At 36.5% G+C, this 16,548-nt stretch overlaps 1 protein-coding gene across 3 annotated transcripts in view; it reads right to left on the bottom strand.

Moving 5' to 3' along the window:
• FGF14 (fibroblast growth factor 14) overlaps window positions 1–16,548 on the bottom strand; it is a 413,988-nt gene that overhangs the window by 170,582 nt on the left and 226,858 nt on the right. The window contains exon 2 of one of the 3 annotated variants that reach the window (XM_027674698.1): window positions 6,649–6,688. The exons of the other annotated variants lie outside the window; for them this stretch is intronic. The gene's annotated coding sequence lies outside the window, so the exon portion shown is untranslated. The remainder of the gene's footprint in view (window positions 1–6,648; window positions 6,689–16,548) is intronic. 3 annotated transcript variants of the gene reach the window in all.

Genomic DNA, 16,548 nt, shown 5'->3' on the forward strand with positions numbered 1-16,548 from the left:
GATTGAGTTACAAAGTTAGCCAGTTGTCCTCTTGCCTTTGATGGAGAAGGTTTATTTTTCAATCTTTTTAAAGAAGTGATGTTTTAAAAACCACATACCCCACCTCACCTCCTTTGCTTCACTGAAAATCAGTGGTATTAGGCAGGTGGCAAAATAAACTCCATCATTAGTAAGATGCATTTCAAGAATATCACATGAAGACTAGGAACCCTTCAGTTCCCATGGTAAATCATTTGACTCTAATACACTTAATAAACATGTTTAACATTCCATACTCTGTGGGTCAAATGAAAATAATGTAACCACAATTATTAGGCCAAATAAATCAGGTAAGAATTCAGAGGAACAGCAAAAAATGGGTATGTACTGACGAGCCAGGTTGGACAGATATACAAGCAAGAGCTCTTTCAATCATGGGCCTCCCTCATGTTTACATTTTGACATTTCAGTAACTTTTCTGAATTCTGCTCTAAAGTATAAAATAAACATTATTTTTCAGTCAGAAATAATGTAAGTGGTATTAAATGTTTAATTAAATCATACCGTGATTGTATTTTACATCTCTAGTATTATAAGTCAGCTGATTTATAAATGATTCATGTATTAGACATGTTCTTCAAAAGTCATAAAACCAGCTAAATAATCTTTCTGAGTTTTGGGGAGAATACAGGTAACCACCAAACTGATGATAGATCTTAGGATGCATTTTAGAGTTATGTATTTAAGTTTTTGGTGTACATGAAGAGTGTAATATGGGACTATATTTTTCTAGATCACTCATCCAAGCGTGTTACACTGTTGATTTCTCCCTTCAAAATCCAGAGCATAAGATCAGAGTGTTCTGTCCTGCTCTCTGTAGTGAACATATGTCAGGCTACTTTATATGCAAAAAATTGCTTTCCATGTGTGTTCATATACAGACAAATCTCCACCTCAGTGATGGGGGTTTTGTCCCAGAAAGTAAATGTTATTAGAAAAAAAAAAAAAGGAATTGACAATAGCATCTTGCGTGGCATTTGAAAACAGTGGAGAGAGCACCATGTAGTTTGACCAGAAACACATTGATGGAAGAAATGCATTGATGGTCACAATGGGAGAGCTGAGAGGCTGCAATAACTTTTAAATTCTAGGTCAATTCAGTAGGGTTTGAATGCATTGTAGAACAGATATGTTTTAAACTGGGAATATTTAATGTGAACAATTGAGAAAGAATCTGAAAAATAAACCCAAAATATTGAGTCCTATGTTGCACAGCATCAAACAACCCATATTTCTGAGTGAGAACTCTGTAAGTTACCTTAGGGAAATGACTGGTTATCTTTAATGATTCAACATGTCTTGGGTTTGGGGTCTCAATACAACTTCCAAACTGCAAATTACAAAATCTTGTTTTTGTTTTGGTTTTAACATTACTGCAAGGTTCCCTTCCTTCACAATGGACTATTCTTTGGGGATTTTATTTTATACTATTGAAGAAACATGTTGCCAGTTTATTAAAGATGGGATAAACTGGGTTTTTTTGAGAAAACCAAGGAGAAAATTCACCATTAAAAATCTGGTTTCACTTTTTAAAGGAGGCTAGCATGTGTAAGATAACTTTGGAAAGGTTATAGTCTATGAGGAATATCACTACCAATTTTCTGACCAGAAAACAAAATGATAGCATGGAATTCCTTAAGCAAAAGGATAATGCCCAATATTTTTATATTTTTCTATATAAAGAAATCGAACTTTTTTTAAGAATCATTAATCCCTCTTTGTGTTACATACCATTATAAAGTGCATAGTTCTTTTCTTTGGGGAAAAGGTGATCTGTTGAAAAAAGAAACATTGCTTTCTCCAGTATCTTTTATAGAGAAAATTTAATGCACATATTTACAGTGTAGAAGAAATTACAAAAGTCAGAAGAACAAAACTAGCAGAATTCTTAGAGCTACATATTTCTCGAATAGATATGTGAAAATAATAATTTACCATATCCTAGCCATAAGCATGGTGCTAAGACAGACATCTAACTCTGCTCAGATGGTTAGGAAGGATCAGCTTCTGATGGGTCCAGTCTCTCTCTTGAGCATGAATAAGTAGCCCTATATCCTAGCGAGGCTAAAGGGAGGCAGGTTGAATCATCACACTGTTTGTCATCTCCAGTACTGCTGTGCAGGTCAGACACCGCTTCAATAAAGTCAGCAGTGCTGTAACATGAAGGAAGCAATAGCATGAACACAATCTTCTTCTTTGGTTTTGGTTTCGGGTTTTTTTAGGAGAATTAGACTGGAGTTATTTCAAAAATTTGAAGAGTCACAGAATGATTTGGGTTTGCTTGCACACGCACTACAGGTTTGCCTCACGTCAAACTCAGGAAAGCTGATATTTTTGTGATTCCCCTTTCCTGGGAAATAGTCGCATAAGAAGGTTGTTTCTTTTTGGCTGATGTCTATTTTGTTTGGACATCAAGTCCATGACTAACAATTTTCACTTCACAATACCTCCAGAATGCCATCTCAGAATTTAGCAAGAGAAATCTCTTCTCTTACTACTGCTAATGAGAATTATAAATAGCTTGAAACAAGCAGAAAAAAATATCGGAAACAGAGGATACCAGAAATTATTTTAAAGGCAACAATTGTTCTATTCATGGTAAAGTAAACATCACATATTTGGCATAAAACAAGAAACTTGTGAGCTATAGGTCAAAGAAAGCCAGCCAAAAGTATACACCAGCTGAAAAATAAAGAGATGGCAACACAGAACTACTATTAATCTGATTTGTTACACCTGAATAGCAGTTTTCAGGTACTGAAGCAATTCAAACTTTAACATCTTTCTAATTCACATTGTAAAAGTTCAATATGACTGAAGAATAAGAATTTTTTTAAATATATGAAACTTCATACTCTAAGTATCCAGTCTCAAAATCTACACTTCAGTATTCTTAAATGTTCTATTTCATTATTTATAACAGAAAACCTACAAAAATCTGGCAAATGACAGAAAATACACCCACGCACCTGCTACTAAGTATTTATTCATGCCCATAGGAAAGCTTAAAAAGGTTTTATATTCTTAGCAAATTATGCATCTACTTCATCACATTAGGAGGATTGTTGCTAATCTTTTTTGCAGGAAACAGCAAATATAAGACTGGCATGTTGCACTATATATCTTTCATCCACAATTCAGCCAAAATGGATACTGGTGTCTTCACTGCTAAAGAAGATTTCTAGGTACTGCAGAGATACCATGGACTCTCTAGAAGTCCACAGGTGCCACTCTTCCTCTCCACCCCAAGTGGTAAAAGAATCACTATTCTACACCCATTCCCATTGAAATATCTTTTATCCACAGCACCAAGATAAAGATATTATGTATCTGAATAATCTGCAGGTGGTGGCCCCCCCAATTAACGCCAAGAACAACTCTTGAAACTAAAATGGACGATCTTCTGGGCTGCATAGAGAGAAGGGTTTTTGATGATTATGCAGATGAATCACAATCCCATGAAAAAAAAAAAAAAGGAAAAATGCCAAACCCCTCTGCACCCAGCTTAAATAGGACTTAATCCACAGTAATTATTCATCCTTTTGAAACTTTTAAAGTGCCGTTTTTCTTGACATCTTAGTAGCCCGTGCACTTTCTGCCAAACAGATAGCTCTATTCAATATGTGTCATGTCTACGCAATAAAGTTATCATGAAAATTAATGGTAATGTTATGAACCTCAGAATAAAAGCAATTAACTTTTTTTTTCCAAATGCCAACAGTACAGAACCTCTACATCTTAATTAGTTCTCTATCATCTTACTTCATATTTTTACACAACATGCATTTATTATTTAAATAAAATACACTTTGGGGACTCATTTTCCATCATGATGGAGTAGTTTTGCTCCATGTTGACAACATGAATTTAGGTTTTACCCTAGTCTGGGAAGAATCTCTCCACCAAAAGGCTGCATTTTCTCGTAGTTGGTTTGTGTGGCTGTTTCTTAGTAGCAGGGAAGCTAAAGGGGTGGCTTCTGTGAGAAGCTGCTAGAAGCTTCCTCCATGTCCAACAGAACCAATGTCAGCCAGCTCAAGGATGGACCCATCGCTGGCCAAGGTTGAGGTTGGGCTAATTAGAAATGGTGGTAACACTTCTGTGGTAACATTTTTAAGAAATTTAACTTAATTTTTTTTTAAAGTTGTTGCACAGATGTAATTGTGGCCAGAGAAGGGCAGAGTGAGACTACACGAAAAGAACAACTATGTAGATGGTAAAGTCTGTGGAGAAGGAGGGGGAGGAGGTGCTCCAGGCACTGGAGCTGAAATTTCACTGCAGCCTGTGGTGAAGGCCATTGAGTCAGGCTGTCGTCCTGAAGCCCATGGAGGTTAATGGGAGTGCAAACATCCACCTGCAGCCCGTGGAGGAGACCCATGCCAGAGCAGGTGGATGCCTGAAGGAGTCTGTGAACCTGTGGGAAGCCCATGCTGAAGCAAGGCCCTGGTAGGGACATGCTGACCCAGGGACAGAGGAAGACAAGGCACAGCAGGTTTTCCTGGTAGGAGTTATGATCCTGGGGGGACCGACACTGGAGCAGGTTGTGCTGAAGGACTGCACCCCATGGAAAAGTGACCTGCATTGGAACAGTTCGTGGAGAACTGTTGCCCGTGGGATGGAAGCACGTTGGAGAAAGTCATGGAGGATTGTGTCCTGTGGGAGGGACCCCACGAGGAGCAGGGGAAGGACTCTACTGCTTGAGCAGCAGCAGGAACAACCTGTGATGAACTGACCATAACCCCCCTTCCCTGTCTCCCTGTGATGCTGGGGGGGGAAGGAGGTAAAGCCAGGGAACGAGGGAGGGATGGGGGGGAAGTTGTTTTTAAGATTTGTTTTATTTCTCATTCTCCTGCTCATATTTGGTTAAAAATAAATGTAATTAATATCTCCAAGCTGAGTCTGTTTTGTCTGTGACGGTATCCACTGAGTGATTACTCCTGGTCCTTATATCAGCCCGTGAAGCCTCTGATATATTTTATCTTCTCCCGTCCAGCTGTGGAGGGGAGTGATAGAGCGGCTTTGGTAGATGCCTGGCATCCAGCCAGGGTCAATCCACTACATTCCTTTTAAATGGACCAAGCACAGACAGATCATAAAAAATCCCTTTGTTTCTAGTCTCACAATAGAAAGAAAAGAATTATCTTGATCATAGGCATCATGTCAACCCATAAACAACAACACCATGCTGAGAATTAAAGTAATCCATTATAACATGCTTCTCTGAGAGGAAAAGAACCCCAAATTGTATTTTACTAAATAACAAACTGATGAAGTTTATTCTACCTTTTCCATTTACTTTCTTGACACACAGTTTCTCCAGATCAGTTAATGCACAGAATCTGACCCCTCAAGTGCTGCTACCAAGAGGAGCGCAGATTCAGTACTCTGCTGAGAATTTACTGTGTTTTGTTCTTGTTTTCAACTGAAATGGAAAAACTTTCTCATCATCAGGGCAAATACAAATGCAGCTTTTGTTTCCTAATTATCACAGCTATTTAGACCTTGAAAATATGACTTGTTTTCACTGTAGCTGTACTGTGCAGATCTTAGGGGTGTCATAGAAACTAGGAATGATTCACTGGGAAGACATGTTCAGTCAATACTGAATCAACAACCCACAACAACAAAAAGAAAAATTGGTTACTGAAGACGGTAACTCTCTTGAAACAAGTTTTTGACATATCATTTGCTTTTCTCTACTCCTCTTAATAACTGAATTCAGTAAAGCATTTTCCCTGTTACTTTTTGTACTACATCTATGATACTTTATGTATCTCTCTGATAAACTGTCAATTTGTACCTTTTTAACAAGAGGGCAGAAGTGAGAGCTTTATGATAGAAAAAAACCAATCAACCAACCAACCAACCAAAAAAAAAACCCAAAGCCCAAACCAAATGACAATGATTTTTGAGTAACTTGTATGCTTTTGAGAGAAATCTTCAAACACTACACAACACAGTATTTTGAAAGTGCTGTCCTACCCTTGGAAATAATACAACTTCTTTATCTAATAGTAATCTTCCCCTTTATTTTACAAGAAAGTTCTCCCTAACATCTAGGTAATCTGTGCTATGCACAGCTGGGTACCATCTCCCTGTGTCATTCAAACTAATTAAGATTCTGCAACTAGAATTTAAATTTACAATATTTTGATGAAACTTGACCCAAAAAATCAGGTAGTTCTATATCAGTTCTACAGCATTAGCTTTTCAAAAAGTTATCACACTCTATGCATGTAGTTGATTTTAGTTGAAATAGAAGGATGATTACTCTTTCCCCATTGCAGCTGTTTTCTCCAAAATTCCACGCACAGCAGCTTGTTAAATATTTTTAAAGATAATGGATAACTGGAGGACTTCAGATGTCACAATGGGATATAGAACCCGGTCAGTTTAAGTTCAGTCACATTGTGTCCTATGTGTTGTATGTAATATTTCATTTATATTCTTTCTTAAAATGCTTCAGGTATTTAACTAACAAAAACTGGGAAGATGTGCTGTTTTTATAAAAAGCAGCAAATAGCAGTACAAGGCATCATCATATGATTGAGCAAATTCTGTGTTAAGACTGGTAGGTAGGGAGAGACAAAGGAGAAAGGGAAAATTACATACCACTATTTGTGTTTGTTGTAGTCCTCCCTCTTCTTCCACCCTACAAAACAAGATCCCATACAGCAAGCGTTATCTACCTACTAGGAAGCAGGAGGCAAAAAGACTGTCAATCACAGGGGTTTTACATACAGTAAAATTTCACCCTTTCTCCCCCTTGCAGTCATTACAAAATGAATATTAGAAACTTTGTAGAATTAGGAAATATACTTCTATGGAGATGGTCAGTATAATGTGAATAGGGGAAAGAGGGAGGAAGATAGGATGGCAGAAAACAAGACTATGACACAGACAATCACTAGTACGTAATTTAGAGCTTTGTAATTCCTGTCTCTTCCCATCCTACAAAACAAGATTCCATACAACAAGCAGAAGTGGTAAGAAATGAAATTTGGTGAAAGGATACTCTTAATTGCCAGCCTGAAGAATTCTTCAATCAAATCATCCAGCTTAAGCAATAAGTCATGATAACAATAGTGGCAAGAACTGTATCAAGGATCAAATCTCAGCTTTGTATATAGCAGATATTGCTGCCTCAGTCCTTTGGTCTAGAAGATTAAAACACTTCCAGTGGGCTGCTTATGAACAAGTATACAGCTAAAGTTTTTCTGTGCCCCATAGTATATAGTATCTCCATAACACTGCTTATTTGCAGTATTACTTTCTCATAGAATAAAACAGATCTCTTCTTGATGTGAGCATGGTCTAGGTCAAGGAAGATGCGAGTTCATCTGATGGCTCTTAAGAAAACCCAGAGGTATAATAATTAATATATAATGCTGAAAATTGAAAGAGACAAACACACACTGCACAAACAACTTCATCTGGAAGTAGTCAGTTCAGAAAAATAACGAATTCTGACTCCAATGGCTGTTTGTAAAGAAGTAAATGATAGGGCTTAAAGAAACTCACGATGAAAATTCTGGGATAACCAAGTTTTGAAATAAGACATATCCTTTCCTTACGGTCTGACAGATTGTATCTTGAATAAACCAGGTACAGAAACTTCTTGAGCACTAAGTGTTTTTTGGTGATCTTACTGGAAAGAGAAATTAACACCCAATATCTTCAGAGATCCCTTGATAACAAAACTATCCTAAAATAAGGCAGCTCAACAAGTGTAAAACAGCTTCAATGCTTAAAAATATAAAGAGAAACTAATGTTGTAATTATAAGACAAATATGATTCAATGACTACCAGAGTAAGGTAGATGGTAGGTAAATTCAAGAAGATTGAAAGAATAAATGTTGAAATACATACATTATTGCAGCAGGTTGTTATACTGCTTTTACACACATTTAAGTAGGGAACTAATCCAAAGTGGAAATAGAGGGGGAGTTAGATACTCATGCAATAACTGGTCAAATGTTACAACAGGACAAGCTTGAAAAACTAAGTTTCCTGACTCCTTAAACAGATGTCTTTTAACTGCTGTATATTTTGAAATAATTATTACACTACTGGGAAGCTTGCACACTCTAGAAAGGGATCTTTTTTTAAAATGAACTTTATAGAAAATTTACCTACCGTAGATGCAAAGTTCTGAAAATATAAAAGTTAAAATTCTTCAGCTCCTTTTGAACTCTCCTTTAGAACAATATAATTAAGTCACGGGGAGTAGACAGAGCAAGAGGGAACAGCAGTATGATGGAAGAAGCAAAATCCAAGAGAAGACAAATAGGTTTTTTCCAATAGTAAACTCAACAGAAGTAAAGTTTGAAGGCAGGTTGAAGATTAAACAAGTCAATTAAAAAAAAAAAACAAAAGAACTCAGAATCGGAGAAACTGTGAGAAAACAGAAATGCACTGTCAGTCCCAGGGAACAGAACAGTTAAAATAGATACAAAGCAAAATAAATTAGCTATTTTCCCTGTTGTAGCTGCAGCACAATTTATAAACTTCAATTTTCAGGTAGAAAAGAGAAGATAATTGTAGATGACACTCAAGAAAACTGCAAAGCCACAGGTGACAAGAAAACAAGAGAATGCAGCACCACCAGACAACCCACCAGATTAGGGAAGACAACACAAACTGGATCTCACAGCTACTGCACATGGGCTAGTGATACAGCCATTCTAATAGTCAGCAACTTCTAGTTTCCCAAATATTCTATTCTTGTCTCCATTACCTAAACCAGAACCTTCAACCAGGCTCAAAGGATCTTTTTACAAGGGCATGCAGTGAAAGGCAAGGGAGAATGGCATTAAACAGAAAGAGGACAGGTTTAGATTGGATATTAGGAAGAAACTGTTCACTGTGAGTGTGATGAGGCACTGGAATGTTTTGCCCAAAGGAGTTGTGGATCCTTCATTCCTGGAAGTGTTCAAGGCCAGATTGGATGATGCTTTGAGCAACCTGGTCTAGTGGAAGGTGTCCCTGCCTGTGGCAGGGAGGATTGGAACTAGAGAATCTTTAAGCTCCCTTCCAACCCAAACTGTTCTATATTCTATTATGATCTTGCTATACAGATCCAGAGGACACAAAACCTCTGCCGTCATACCTACAGAAATGTTTTCCACAGGAGAAAGGCAGAAATTCCAACAAGGAATTAGAAGGAACCCCAAGCACTTCTGCCTTTTTGGCTGTGGAGGCTGTTTTGACCCTACAGACTCCTTGAGTTCCAGTCAGGCCCTGCTTATACTCATCAGCCACTGAAGACAGAGGATACAGAAGATAGCAGGCTTGGATGTCCCATGAGTTCAAACTCTGCTCCTTTAAACACTTTTTATTCAGCAGCAATATCCTAATAGACCCAGCAGTCAGATTACATCATTGTTAAATGCAGTTTGCTTTCAGATACACACTGCTTGCCCAGATAAATTGGAGAAAAGCCTGCACAGAGTACATAGTACAGAATACCCAAAGAGGCCCAAATCTCATTGCACAGTTCTGGTAATGTGAGCATAATGCTCTTGGGCCTGCAAACTTAGTCATCTGCATTTCAAATAATACATAAGATTTTCTCATCAGAAACACCTTAATGATGCCATGAGAATCAAAGAGCACCTTAAGAGATGTCATTCACCTGTGGTGTCCAGAAGATTCTTTGGAATGAAAAGTTTTCAAAAAAAATATATATATAAGGAATTCCTATAGTGCAAAATTTTTCTTTAGCAAAAATCATCAAAACTTTGATTTGAATAAAGCATATTTTGACTGACATGAAATAAATAAATTTTTATCATTATTCTTCTTCAGAAAAAAATGTTTGATCTTAACCAGCTTTACTGAAGTTGCAGAACTTTCATGGTTTTCAGTGGTTTCCTTATACAAAAGATATAACGTTGCAAATAGCTGTTGAAATACTGTACTCAATCAAAATCTGAAATGGCCATTTCTTTTGTGGTAAATATCACACCCTAGAGGTTTTTGAAAATTCATCTAAAATTCTCTAAACAGATTTTTTTTTTCCTCAGAAGAAAACTCTCCCATTTGGAAGTTCTCCTACCAGCCTGCAAAGTAATTGTTTTTTTGGTGAAATTTAGTATCCATATAAATGTCACTATGTGAACAACAGGTCCCACTGGTCCAAGCAGCAGCCAGACGTAATGCTGGATCAGAAATAGTACCGGAAAAAAAGAGCAAAGAAGCTATTTCTGCAGAAGGGACAGCATTTTCTAGCTGGGACACGCTCTGTTTAGCAAGTGGTGAATGGGCAAAGAATAAAGAGTATGAACTGAATGTCTATTAAAAAAAAGATAATGACTAAATAATAAGAACAGTTACAAAAAGACCACCTTCTGGTCAGTGGAGAGGAAGGACAGTTTTATCGATTGTAAAGAATGCATCAGCTGCCCTAATACTTGGGGGGAAAATACAAAGGAAAAAAGCCAAGGATCATACAAGAGCAAAACAAGGCTGCTGAGGGATCATTTAATGATTTCACACACACACAAAAAGGTAGAAATGGATATCTCCCTCAAAATCTGAAAAGACACCATGTCCAGCTATATCTGCAGCCTGAATTTTAGCTTAAGCTCAAGCAGAAGACATACACCTGAAAATAGCATTCAAATACTGGAACTTCTGGTTTCCTTGAAAGTCTATTTGTCAAAGAAGGGGAAAAGATTTTTAAAAATAGAAAATAAAAAGGAAAAAGCTACCAAAAAACAACCAATGATCCCTGGAACATTCAGAAGAAAAATGAGGAAATGAGAAAGTTGCAACTAAACCAACTCTGCTCTTCCAGGAAGTCAGTGATATTAGATATTTCTATGACAACACGCAGTGCTAAGAACTAGTACAATATAATTTTCACACTTCTTCAAGAGACAGGCAACCTGTGACATGTGGGCCAATAAAGTTGACAAAAGTTTGAATATGATTTTTTTCCCTTAGATATCTTTAAGGCATGTACAAAAAGAGATATACCTCATGCCTGAGCACCCAGTTGTCCTTTGGAAGCCAAAGCCTTGGACTCAGAAGCACAAGTATTAAGAGAGCCAGTGAGCTAAGGTACCATGCAGCTGAATTGTTTATACCTCCCACTATTACATTTTCTTTCTGTTTCTTCATTTCAAATTGGTGGAGCTATATTGCTTGTTGTATGGAAGGTTATTTTGTGGGCAACAATAAGAAGCAACATATGAAAATAAAATTAGGATGAAGGCTGAAAAATAGGACAAAAATTTCTTTGGATGAGGTTCATCTATCTCTGAAAGATGAGCATAGATAGCAATACTGTAATCACCACACAACAGCAGCATCTTAGATGGTGGAGGTGTAAGAAAAGGAGGAAAAAAGAAACTATCTACTAGATGAGAGTGTGGAGTTCAGTTTCTAGGCCTCTGCTCCTATAACAATACTGCTTAAAAAAAGTGAAAAAAAAAATCTATAATGATGGCATTTATTAAATGAAGAAGACCAGACATTTTTCACACATTTCAAATGGGCACGTAAACAACCTTCACAAGACAACACAATTTTGTTTCTCTGGAGTCTTTTAATTTTTTAATAGTTATCCTTAAGGTGAAAATAATGGTGAATAGATTCTAGGCTAGGGGTTTATTGTTTGTGTCAGTTATTTTTATGTACTAGATAGCTCCTATAAATGCACACATTGGAGCATACAGTGCACCATAGGCATTTCATCATTGTTTTGAAAAGTAACTAACCTCTTCTGGCCCAACAGCCTTCACAGCACAACCAAAGTTATTATACATACACATAACAGCTCAAAAATTGCAATATAATTAATATTGATTCTCTAGTCACAACAGTTGATCACTCACTGTACTGCAGACAGGCAACGAGTCAACAAAATACCAGCTGTAAAAATGTAGCCATATAATTGAGTTAATTTTATTTATAAATGAGCACCTTTTGCTATCTCAAATTTGCTTCATAAACAATCACAGTTTGATAATACCATGCTAATGGTTTTAAGCCATTTTTACAGTAAGACAATTACATACAAGGTGTTTTGGGGAAAAAAAGAATATAGTATGAATTTCATAGGATATAAGCATTGTAGTTAAGTGCAGGTCTTGTGGCATATGATTATGGGGACTGAAGGAAAACCAGAAACTCAGAAAAGAAAAAAAAATTACTCTACCAGGCTCGTCCAAGAAATATTAGAATAATACCAAATGACAACTAACTTCCTTTATAGTTCCTGCAGGGACACATTTAAGAGAGATGTTACTCCTCAGTTGTATGAAAGCAAGAACATGAGAATCCACTTTGCTTGCTCTCAGTTTTTACAGCACACAGTGGATTTCTGCTAGAACTGGGCCTCTGTAGTACTACTGCAGTACAAGTAACAGGTCTAATTATCCAATCTTTGTGCAAAGCTATTCAGTAGTGGCTGTTGTCCATCACTTATTTGAAAAGACTACTTGATTCTTTAATTCCACTTCAAGATAAAGACACTTATTTGTAATATTTTGATTTTCCAGCCATATAAACATACTTTTTTTGTGTGTTTGAAAATACACAATGAATGACACCATTTCTGTTGTAAAGCAGTAATCTAAGTGTGAATCTGATAAAATAATTACAGTAATAACTTCAAATTTCGGTGGATAGCGTACAATGGGCATCACAAAAGACAAGCTAAAATCCTCTAGAAAACAGATGAAAAAAACTTTTATAAAAGAGAAGAGCAGAAATATGTGATGAAAAGATAAAGAGCTACATGTAGGTTTTATAGCAAAGTCAAGAAGATTGATGACAAATACTCAGCCTGGAGGAGAAAGCGTTATTCCCTTGTTATCCTTGTATAATTATACAAGCTGAACCCTGAATGAACAGGGTTCTCTTGGAGGAGAGAAAAGGATTGGAGACAACAGAATAAGAAAAAGTGTGTATGTGTATGTGTGAGTCTGTGTGTGTGTGTGTGTGTGTGAGGAGGAGACTAATATCAGAAAAAACTAAAGTAGAAGACAATTAATGCATGAGGGAAGCAGGCATTTAAAAGAGACTATAATTAGTCTTAAAAAGAAGAAATACATGGAAGAAACATCCACACAGTAAGTAGACTACAGATAAATAAATGGCACTTCAACTTCTTTCTAGAAATCTCAGTTTTTTGTAGATCTCAACAGCACACTATCCTGACTGCCTAAAACAGTTTTAGAACCTATAAAAATTATACAATACATGTATGTGTTTAGACACAGCAATTAAATGCCTAACATTGCAGAACTGTGTTTGAATCCTGGGGTCTTTCTGTATGCTGTGATAATTCACTCAAACATATAAGAAATGGGCTGTTTTTAAACTAGCTACCCTTCCCAAGCACTAGAATAGGAGCTGAGTTGACTAACATCAGTTTTAGAAGTGTTGATTATAACCCCTCAGTACATTGCTTGCAATACTTTTTCTTTCAAGTATATTAAATGTTGAACTAATAAGGAAACATTAAGTTCGGCTGTAACAGCTTGAATCCAGAGCTGGCATTTTGTCCAGTCTGCATATCAGACGGCTCTTGAGTGTGGTACCTAACCTGCATTTGCAATTATTATGGGTCCAGCATATTGTGCAAAATGGCAAATATCTTGTTCATTTACTAATCTATTTTATTTTAAAAGTCTTGGTTTGACCCTCTACTAAAAAAAATCTCAAGAATGGGCTCAAAAGGAAAGACAAATAAAATGATACAACCCAGGGAAAATGAAGTATTTACCTGCCTTTTATACCTTTTGAAGCTTCTTCCTTTTAGTCACTCTTTGTAGGTTGTCGTAACTTGCCACATAATTTTATGATTACAGACTAGATTTGTGCACATTCACTTGGTTCTGCTATAGTTTTCCAATGAGAATAAATGAATACTGACCTATCTTCTCTACATGTTAATCTGAAGAAAAAAAGCCACTAGGAAATGCTTCATGGATGATTTTTCTAATTGCCCAGCTTCCACTCAGGTACCTAAAAAAGATTTTCCATCATGCTTAGCATCAGACATATTTAGCATCTTCAAAAAAAGCTGATGTCTTATTTTGATAGCTACATAAGATTGGAGTATTTTGCCAGTGTTTTAGAAAAAGAAAAATCTAGTTTAGGAAACCTAATCTTCTTACACTGACGACAAGTGAAAATTTCCTTAACAGTACTGGAGTTAATTTGGACCTGAAATATATTTCAAGCATTATGACCTCTGCAAACATTGTAAAGGGAAAAAAGATATAGCCTGCTACATAGACTCTTAACTTTTGTGAAATAATAAAGAAGGACAGTATAAGACATAATCAAATTAAGATGCAAAGCAAGAATCTGCTATCTTAAATGTGCTCAGAGCCTCTGAAATAGAAAGTATATTTACCAAGTGAATAAAGCAGGATAGTTTGTAATATGTACAAGAAAAGACTCATCTGGGTTAAATACTTTATTACGCTAGTCTGATTGAAGATTTCAATTCCATAACCAGCTCCCCTTCAAAAAAGTATAATTTAATCTGGCTTCACATCCCACTATTGAATATTTCACAGAAAAAGTTTTGAATGGATTTCCACCTCAAAGAGTCAAAATTTCTTAACAAGTAATGCAAACACAACAGAATTGGGTTCCACATCAGTCAACATAGTAATTGTAAATGTGATAAACTTACTGCAGCAAAGCTGCCCAAAGGCAGGCTATCCATATACCCACAAATGAGCCCCAAGATGTATGTGATCCTCCCTGACCTGTAACACTGCTCCTGCAAACCTGCCCATCATTAGGCAATGGATGACATCTGTAAACATCTAGGAATGGCACAGTTCAGCACCCCTATGTGTATGCAGTGTGTGCTTTCCCTCCTACTTCTCACATTGTTTATAATGTGAACACTGTTCATGACTTGTCACTGTTCATCACGAGTTTCTGAAACCAACAGTGTGTCCTCACAGTCCATTTGTGGAAGTTTCTCAGAGGAGCAGAAGACAAATGGTTTTAAGGATGACAGTCGTCTCCATTCTTGACCTCTCTAACGGTTGACAGCCAGAGAAATCCTAGGTTACACTGCTCACAGCCTCCTTCAAATTTCTGCAGGTGACCAATATTCAATTGGCATGGGAAAAAAAATCCATTATTCTGCCCAAATGTGCAGATTTATGGAGAATGGTATGGAATATTCTGACCCTGGCAAGGACTCAAGGTTGGATTTAGTCCAGCATTATGTGATCTCCAGAGAGGAAAATTAATCTCTGAACAAAGCAGTTCAAGGGAAGCAGCACTGGGTACTGCCTGGAAGAGGATATGCATTTTGTAGCTCAAGAAGTGAGGTCCTGCAAATTGAAGAGCTCCCTGCGATATCTGTAGGGCTCTAAACACATCTCAAGATAGTGAGTAAAGAAATATCTGAAAGTCTTAGCTGGTTTAGAAAATAACATCACTTTTTCTGTTTTGCCATTTACATCTCAAAAGATGTAAAGTAACCTAAAAAAAATTATACAATTCAAAAATGAAAATGCCTAATTTAATAGCATCAACATCTCAGTCACAGGAACTGGAATATTGTACCTGAAAAACCATAAATCAAATGCCCTCCACTTTATAGGTGATTAATTCACAAAAAATAAATATTATGCAAATAAATACAAATGAACTCTTGCCTTCTTTGAGTGATCTGATTGTAGTCCATCAATTACATACACATTCCTAAGACCTAGGAACTTATTTCTGTAACATGAAGTCACACTAAATCCAACTTAGGAGAAGAGAAATATCATCACTGAAGTACAGCTGAGAATTTTAGCTGACATCTTAAATTCTAAATCTCATCACCACCACCATCCCCTGCTGATTCAAAGGAACTTTTTCTGTACTTACACATATGCAAGGAGTTATAGGATGATGCAGATTGCTGAAGGTTCATATCACAAATCCTGAATGGATATTCAGTGTCTATCATCACAGTTAAAGTATAACTATTAAGAAAATCAAAAGGGAGCAGACCTGATAATTTTGAAAAAATGCATCTATATATTAGAGAAATAATTATCATATTCAACAGCAAATTTAAGACAATAAATGAACTAGGGTTTTTTTCCAACCAGTATTTCAGCTTAATGAATAGCTTGCACAACAAGTCACAGCTACAGCACATTTTCTTCTTTAAGCACTTTTAATAATACAGTGTAAGATATAGTGAAATTATTCTCTTGTAAAGTCTGGTTAACAGAAAGCCACCAAATTCTACCCAGTTAATAATTTTTCAATAAGCCCTGTATGAAATTAAGGTTTCCAAATATTACTGAAGTTTTCTCATACTGCTAGGAAATTCTTTGATAATATTAAAGAGGTTTACTAAAAAAGTAATAGAATAAAATAGAAAAGTGATAAGATCTTTCTCTTCACAGAGAAAATGTCCCTCTGAGTTGGCACAGGAGGAGCGACAAATAAGCTGTTCCTGAATTGAGGCAAGAGGAAATCAGCTGTTATTGACACAGAGGAATGATGCTGCCACACTTCAAGGAGACTGC

The sequence above is a fragment of the Neopelma chrysocephalum genome, unplaced genomic scaffold (genome assembly GCF_003984885.1).
Source record: "Neopelma chrysocephalum unplaced genomic scaffold, ASM398488v2 Primary Assembly neopelma1_25, whole genome shotgun sequence".
Classification (NCBI taxonomy): Eukaryota; Metazoa; Chordata; class Aves; order Passeriformes; family Pipridae; genus Neopelma; species Neopelma chrysocephalum.